Here is a 9,906-nt window from a genome sequence, read left to right as displayed (position 1 = left end):
TCTACCCTCTACCCACCACCCTCTACCCTCTACCCACCACCCTCTACCTTCTACCCACCACCCTCTACCCTCTACCCACCACCCTCTACCCTCTACCCACCACCCTCTCCCCACCACCCTCCACCCTCCACCCTCCACCCTCTACCTACCACCCTCCACCCTCTACCTACCACCCTCCACCTACCACCCTCTACCCTCTACCCACCACCCTATACCCTCCACCCACCGCCCTCCACCCTCTACCCACCACCCTCTACCCACTACCATCTACCTACCACCCTCCACCCTCTACCCACCACCCTCCACCCTCTACCCACCACCCTCCACCCTCTACCTACCACCCTCCACCCTCTACCCACCACCCTATACCCTCCACCCACCGCCCTCCACCCACCGCCCTCCACCCTCTACCCACCGCCCTCCACCCTCTACCCACCGCCCTCCACCCTCTACCCACCACCCTCTACCCACTACCAACCACCCTCCACCCTCTACCCACTAGTCTACCTTTTTCCTGCTACCCTCTACCAACCACCCTCAAGACTCTACCCACCACCCTCTACCCACCACCCTCTACCCACCACCCTCTACCCACCATCCTCTACTCACCACCCTCTACCCTCTACCCACCACCCACCACCCTTTAACCACCACCCTCTACCCACCACCCTCTACCCACCACCCTCCACCCTCTACCCACTACCATCTACCTACCACCCTCCACCCTCTACCCTCCACCCACTAGTCTACCTTTTTACTGCTACCCTCTACCAACCACCCTCAAGACTCTACCCGCTACCCTCTACCCACCACCCTCCAGACTCTACCCTCCAAAATCTACCCACCACCCTCTACCCTCTACCCTCCACCCAGCACTCTCTAGTCTACCCTCTACCCACCACCCTCTACCCAGCACTCTCTGGTCTACCTTCTACCTGCTACCCTCTACCAACCACCCTCAAGACTCTACCCACCACCCTCTGCCCACCACCCTCTACCCACCTCAATCTACCCACCACCACCACACTCTACCCACCACCCTCTACCCACCATCCTCTACTCACCACCCTCTACCCACTACCCACCACCCACCACCCTCTACCCACCACCCTCTACCCACCAACCTCTACCCACCACACACCACCCTCCCCCCACCACCCTCTAACCTCTACCCACCACCCTCTACCCACCACCCTCTACCCTCTACCCACCACCCTCTACCCTCTACCTTCTACCCACCACCCTATACCCTCCACCCACCGCCCTCCACCCACCGCCCTCCACCCTCTACCCACCCCGCCCTCCACCCTCTACCCACCGCCCTCCACCCTCTACCCACCACCCTCTACCCACTACCAACCACCCTCCACCCTCTACCCACTAGTCTACCTTTTTCCTGCTACCCTCTACCAACCACCCTCAAGACTCTACCCACCACCCTCTACCCACCACCCTCTACCCACCACCCTCTACCCACCACCCTCTACCCACCACCCACCACCCTTTAACCACCACCCTCTACCCACCACCCTCTACCCACCACCCTCCACCCTCTACCCACTACCATCTACCTACCACCCTCCACCCTCTACCCTCCACCCACTAGTCTACCTTTTTACTGCTACCCTCTACCAACCACCCTCCAAAATCTACCCACCACCCTCTACCCTCTACCCTCCACCCAGCACTCTCTAGTCTACCCTCTACCCACCACCCTCTACCCAGCACTCTCTGGTCTACCTTCTACCTGCTACCCTCTACCAACCACCCTCAAGACTCTACCCACCACCCTCTACCCACCACCCTCTACCCACCTCAATCTACCCACCACCCACCACACTCTACCCACCACCCTCTACCCACCATCCTCTACTCACCACCCTCTACCCACTACCCACCACCCACCACCCACCACCCTCTACCCACCACCCTCTACCCACCAACCTCTACCCACCACACACCACCCTCTACCCACCACCCTCTAACCTCTACCCACCACCCTCTACCCACCACCCTCTACCCTCTACCCACCACCCTCTACCCTCTACCTTCTACCCACCACCCTCTACCCTCTACCCACCCACCACCACCCTCTACCCACCACCCACCCCCACCACCCTCTACCCACCACAATCTGCATTCTACCCTCTACCCACCACCTTCTACCCACCACCCTCTACCCACCAACCTCTACCCACCACACACCACCCTCTACCCACCACCCTCTAACCTCTACCCACCACCCTCTACCCACCACCCTCTGCCCTCTACCCACCACCCTCTACCCTCTACCTTCTACCCACCACCCTATACCCTCCACCCACCGCCCTCCACCCACCGCCCTCCACCCTCTACCCCACCGCCCTCCACCCTCTACCCACCGCCCTCCACCCTCTACCCACCACCCTCTGCCACTACCAACCACCCTCCACCCTCTACCCCACTAGTCTACCTTTTTCCTGCTACCTCTACCAACCACCCTCAAGACTCTACCCACCACCCTCTACCCACCACCCTCTACCCACCACCCTCTACCCACCACCCTCTACCCACCACCCTCTACTCACCACCCTCTGCCCTCTACCCACCACCCACCACCCTTTAACCACCACCCTCTACCCACCACCCTCTACCCACCACCCTCCACCCTCTACCCACTACCATCTACCTACCACCCTCCACCCTCTACCCTCCACCCACTAGTCTACCTTTTTACTGCTACCCTCTACCAACCACCCTCCACCCTCTACCCACTACCATCTACCTACCACCCTCTACCCTCTACCCTCCACCCCAGCACTCTCTAGTCTACCCTCTACCCACCACCCTCTACCCAGCACTCTCTGGTCTACCTTCTACCTGCTGCCCTCTACCAACCACCCTCAAGACTCTACCCACCACCTCTACCCACCACCCTCTACCCACCTCAATCTACCCACCACCCACCACCTCTGCCCACCACCCTCTACCCACCATCCTCTACTCACCACCCTCTACCCACTACCCACCACCCACCACCCTCTACCCACCACACACCACCCTCTACCCACCACCCTCTAACCTCTACCCACCACCCTCTACCCACCACCCTCTACCCTCTACCCACCACCCTCTACCCTCTACCTTCTACCCACCACCCTCTACCCTCTACCCACCCACCACCACCCTCTACCCACCACCCACCACCCACCACCCTCTACCCACCACAATCTGCATTCTACCCTCTACCCACCACCTTCTATCCACCACCCTCTAACCACCACCCTCCAGACTCTACCCACCACCCTCTACCCTCCAGCCTTCACCCTCTACCCTCCACCCTCTAGTCTACCCTGCACCCTCTAGTCTACCCTGCACCCTCTAGTCTACCCTCTACCCTCCAGCCTCCACCCTCTAGTCTACCCTCCACCCTCTAGTCTACCCTCCACCCTCTAGTCTACCCTCCACCCTCTAGTCTACCCTCCACCCTCTAGTCTACCCTCCACCCTCTAGTCTACCCTCCACCCTCTAGTCTACCCTTCACCCTCTAGTCTACCCTCCAGTCTACCCTCCACCCTCTAGTCTACCCTCTAGTCTACCCACCACCCTCTAGTCTACCCACCACCCTCTAGTCTACCCTCCACCCCCTAGTCTACCCACCACCCTCTAGTCTACCCTCCACCCTCTAGTCTACCCTCTAGTCTACCCTTCACCCTCTAGTCTACCCTCTAGTCTACCCTCCACCCTCTAGTCTGCCCTCCACCCTCTAGTCTACCCTCTAGTCTACCCTTCACCCTCTAGTCTGCCCTCCTAGTCTACCCTCCACCCTCTAGTCTACCCTCCACCCTCTAGTCTACCCTCTAGTCTACCCTTCACCCTCTAGTCTACCCTCTAGTCTACCCTCCACCCTCTAGTCTACCTCCACCCTCTAGTCTACCCTCCACCCTCTAGTCTACCCCATCACCCTCTAGTCTACCCTCCAGTCTACCCTCCACCCTCTGGTCTACCCTCTAGTCTACCCACCACCCTCTAGTCTACCCACCACCCTCTAGTCTACCCTCCACCCCCTAGTCTACCCACCACCCTCTAGTCTACCCTCCACCCTCTAGTCTACCCTCTAGTCTACCCTTCACCCTCTAGTCTACCCTCTAGTCTACCCTCCACCCTCTAGTCTACCCTCCACCCTCTAGTCTACCCTCTAGTCTACCCTTCACCCTCTAGTCTACCCTCTAGTCTACCCTCCACCCTCTAGTCTACCCTCCACCCTCTAGTCTACCCTCTAGTCTACCCTTCACCCTCTAGTCTACCCTCTAGTCTACCCTCCACCCTCTAGTCTACCCTCCACCCTCTAGTCTACCCTCTAGTCTACCCTTCACCCTCTAGTCTACCCTCTAGTCTACCCTCCACCCTCTAGTCTACCCTCCACCCTCTAGTCTACCCTTCACCCTCTAGTCTACCCTCCACCCTCTAGTCTACCCTCCACCCTCTAGTCTACCCTCTAGTCTACCCTCCACCCTCTAGTCTACCCTCCACCCTCTAGTCTACCCTTCACCCTCTAGTCTACCCTCCACCCTCTAGTCTACCCTCCACCCTCTAGTCTACCCTCCACCCTCTAGTCTACCCTCCACCCTCTAGTCTACCCTCCACCCTCTAGTCTACCCACCACCCTCTAGTCTACCCACCACCCTCTAGTCTACCCTCTAGTCTACCCTCTACCCTATAGTCTACCCTCCACCCTCTAGTCTACCCTCCACCCTCTAGTCTACCCTCCACCCTCTAGTCTACCCTTCACCCTCTAGTCTACCCTCCAGTCTACCCTCCACCCTCTAGTCTACCCTCTAGTCTACCCACCACCCTCTAGTCTACCCACCACCCTCTAGTCTACCCTCCACCCCTAGTCTACCCACCACCCTCTAGTCTACCCTCCACCCTCTAGTCTACCCTCCACCCTCTAGTCTACCCTCTAGTCTACCCTTCACCCTCTAGTCTACCCTCTAGTCTACCCTCCACCCTCTAGTCTACCCTCCACCCTCTAGTCTACCCTCTAGTCTACCCTCCACCCTCTAGTCTACCCTCCACCCTCTAGTCTACCCTTCACCCTCTAGTCTACCCTCCACCCTCTAGTCTACCCTCCACCCTCTAGTCTACCCTCTAGTCTACCCTCCACCCTCCTAGTCTACCCTCCACCCTCTAGTCTACCCTTCACCCTCTAGTCTACCCTCCACCCTCTAGTCTACCCTCCACCCTCTAGTCTACCCTCCACCCTCTAGTCTACCCTCCACCCTCTAGTCTACCCTCCACCCTCTAGTCTACCCACCACCCTCTAGTCTACCCACCACCCTCTAGTCTACCCTCTAGTCTACCCTCTACCCTATAGTCTACCCTCTACCCTCTAGTCTACCCTCTACCCACCACCCTCTAGTCTACCCTCTAGTCTACCCTCTACCCTCCACCCTCTAGTCTACCCTCCACCCTCAAGTCTACCCTCTAGTCTACCCTCTACCCTCCACCCTCTAGTCTACCCTCTAGTCTACCCACCACCCTTGAAACTAACAGAAAAAGGTTGAACAAGATTACTTTAGTACTTTTTACTCACCTTGATTAAGAATTCAAGGTCCTCCACTTGAAAGCAATGTCTTTGACCCCATCCCCATGCTTCATCAAGTGTTCCCCCATTTCTGAGAGAAAAGAAAACTTTTGAAACAATAAACTTATATGACTGACGGTTGATCTTTCATACCAGGTCTATATCAGAAATGTAGCCATTTAAAGATGTTGACTTGGAGAAAGAAGAAACCTGCCTTCATTTCCTGGATTCAGAGCAGATTCGAAGACAAATAATATCTGGGGGAGGAATAAAGAACAACGAGGTCAATACTTCATCTGATGAAGGTATTAAAGTCAGTCAAAGTTGGAGTTTTAAAAGCTCGAGACCAATCACGGGCCAGTTTCCCAGACACGGCCTTGTCTAGTCGTGGGACTAAGAAGACTTTAATGTGGGTCAGAGAAAGCGGTTCTACGTTTGCAGAAGTGGGTACACTACCTTATCCTGTTTAATGACATGGGACACCACCTCTCGGCTGCCGGTCTCCAGACCCTTGTAGGCCACTGGCTCAAAGCCCATCTTGTCACAGTAGAACACAGCCGCCTGCATGGAGAATTCACAAGGATTTCATAACCCATTAATAACCCATACATAACCCATTAATAACCCATACATAACCCATTAATAACCCATACATAACACATTAATATCCCATACATAACACATTAATATCCCATACATAACACATTAATATCCCATACATAACCCATTAATATCCCATACATAACACATTAATATCCCATACATAACCCATTAATAACCCATACATAACCCATTAATAACCCATACATAACACATTAATATCCCATACATAACACATTAATATCCCATACATAACCCATTAATAACCCATACATAACCCATTAATAACCCATACATAACCCATTAATATCCCATACATAACCCATTAATATCCCATACATAACCCATTAATATCCCATACATAACCCATTAATATCCCATATATAACACATTAATATCCCATACATAACACATTAATAACCCATACATAACCCATTAATAACCAATATAGCATATTAATATCCCATACATAACACATTATCCCATACATAACCCATTAATAACCCATACATAACACATTAATAACCCATACTGAACATATTAATATCCCATACATAACCCATTAATAACCAATATATAGCATATTAATATCCCATACATAACCCATTAATATCCCATACATAACACATTAATATCCCATACTGAACATATTAATATCCCATACATAACACATTAATAATCATAAATAACACATTAATAATCATAAATAACACATTAATAATCATAAATAACACATTAATAACCCATACATAACACATTAATAACCCATACATAACCCATACATAACACAATAATATCCCATACATAACACATTAATATCCCATACATAACAAATACATAACACATTAATATCTCATTCATAACCCATACATAACATGTTAATAATCATAAATAACACATGAATAACCCATACATAACCCATACACAATACATTAATAGCCCATGCATAACCCATTAATATACCATACATAACCCATTAATAACCCATACACAATACATTAATATCCCATACATAACCCATTAATATACCATACATAACCCATTAATATCCCATACATAACACATTAATATCCCATACATAACACATTAATAACCCATACTGAACATATTAATATCCCATACATAACCCATTAATAACCCATGCTGAACATATTAATATCCCATACATAGCACATTAATATCCCATACATAACACATTAATAACCCATACATAACCCATTAATATCCCATACTGAACATATTAATATCAAATACATAACACATTAATAACCCATACTGAACATATTAATATCCCATACATAACCCATTAATATACCATACATAACCCATTAATATCCCATACATAACACATTAATAACCCATACTGAACATATTAATATCTCATAAATAACACATTAATAACCCATACATAACACATTAATAACCCATACATAACACATTAATATCCCATACATAACACATTAATATCCCATACATAACACAATAATATCCCATACATAACACATTAATAATCATAAATAACACATTAATAACCCATACATAACACATTAATAACCCATACATAACACATTAATAACCCATACATAACACATTAATATCCCATACATAACCCATACATAACACATTAATATCCCATTCATAACATGTTAATAATCATAAATAACACATGAATAACCCATACTTAACCCATTAATAGCCCACACATACCCCGTTCATAACCCATACATAATCCATTAATAACCCGTTAATAACCCACACATAACCCATTCATAACCCATACGCAACACAATAATAACCCATACATAATCCCTTAATATCCCATACTGAACATATTAATAACCCATGCATAACCCATACATAACACATTAATAACCCGTACATAACCCATTCATAACCCATACATAACACATTAATATCCCATACATAACCCATACATAACACATTCATAACCTATACATAACCCATACATAATCAATTAATAACCCATTCATAACCCATACACAATACATTAATAACCCATACATAACCCATTAATAACCCATACATAACCCATTAATAACCCATACACAACATTCATAACCTATACATAACCCATACATAATCCATTCATGACCTATACACAACACATTCATAAACAGAACATATGTGTTATTAAAGTTCTTATGTAGGTACCCATCAAATAAAGTTTTACGAACATTTGGAACATTGACTTACACAAGATGTCGACACTGGTGTTTCTGTGTGTGTGTGTGTGTGTGTGTGTGTGTGTGTGTGTGTGTGTGTGTGTGTGTGTGTGTGTGTGTGTGTGTGTGTGTGTGTGTGTGTGTGTGTGTGTGTTGCTCAACCCTGTAAGTGACATGTGACCCATATGCTTTATTGGTGCGGTTGAACGAACTTTACGTGAACTTTTAGGCCTTTTGAAGTTGCTAACGTTTTGTTTACCCAGTAAACGCCCACCTGTGCCTCTGGTTCCGCAAAGATTAAGTCAGCTATTACAGAAATTATATACCTCTGTCTGTGTCATAGTTTTCAACAGGGTTGGGGTCAATTCTAATTGAAGTCCAGTCAATTCAGGGATAAAAAACCTGAAATTCCAATTCAATAATTGGGTATATGGGTAATTGGATATATTTTAAATATCTTCTCAAAAACTGAAAAGGAGAAGCTGGGTTTTTAAATGTATTAATTCAATTAAATTAAAATCACTCCCTGTATTGACTGATTTAATTATAAAGGACCCAACCCTGGTTTTTACTTCCTTAGTCCATTTGTCAGTTCAATATATGGCTATAAAAGGCTTGTAAGTTCAGGAACATTTCTGTGCTGTTTTCAGATAGATAGATAAACATGTCTCCCGTTCTGGACTGTAACCTCAGTTTGTTTCACAGAGAGGAAGCCCAAAGTCAACTAGCAGAAGAGCAATGACCTGAGCTAGCCTCCCTTTAGAAAGCAAAGTCCATTCGGCACAATATGTTATCCTGCTGTGCATGTTGTCCAGCTCTCATCGAGTGCTACCGTATCACTCATTGCGAGGCTGAGAATGTGATATAACCAATGCTAAGTTGTCACTCCACGTCAAAGAAATTCATACAGCATATTGTGGATGTGATCGGATATGATGGATAACTTGTCTCCGTTTATCTTCGGTCTATTTTTTGGGGGAGGACTTTAAAAGACTCACCTGTTTGGCATTGCCCACCCAAAAGGTCACGTGGTGGAACTTTACAAATTTTCCCTTCTCGGGCTAAATGGGGAAAAGGGGAATATCAAAATAAATAATTAATACTATATCAAAATAAATAATACTAAATCAAAATAAATAATACTATATCAAAATAAGTAATAATACTGTATCAAAACAAATGGTATGTTCACAAACTCCCTCTCCCATATGGATGGTTAGTCCGCTTGTTCGTCATTTGTCATTAAGACAGAAGGTCGTAACCCAAGGAACCAGAGCACGCAAACATTTATCCTCATCTCATCATCAACTCAAAGATCCACCACTGAAGTGTTACGTGGAAATAATGACGATGGACTTACCTTCTCCCTTTATCTGTGTAGGTAGTCTGCAGAGAAATATGAAAATCGATTCATCTTCGATGCGTGTAAAACATGTTCCCCCTCCCTAATATCAGAAACCTTCGATTGTGTCATTCCTTACATTTGTGGGCATGTTACATGTGAGGTGTACAACAGCATCCCCAACTGCTGCGACAGTTAAAGTATATCATTCCAAA

The 9,906-nt window shown here is 48.0% G+C and overlaps 1 pseudogene; it reads right to left on the bottom strand.

Moving 5' to 3' along the window:
- The window catches only part of LOC135535668 (4-hydroxyphenylpyruvate dioxygenase-like), a 13,223-nt pseudogene extending 3,666 nt beyond the window's left edge, over window positions 1–9,557 (bottom strand).
- Window positions 9,558–9,906: the final 349 nt, after the last annotated feature.

This window comes from Oncorhynchus masou, unplaced genomic scaffold (genome assembly GCF_036934945.1).
Source record: "Oncorhynchus masou masou isolate Uvic2021 unplaced genomic scaffold, UVic_Omas_1.1 unplaced_scaffold_4958, whole genome shotgun sequence".
NCBI lineage: Eukaryota > Metazoa > Chordata > Actinopteri > Salmoniformes > Salmonidae > Oncorhynchus > Oncorhynchus masou.
This window is presented reverse-complemented; position numbering and strand designations above follow the sequence as displayed.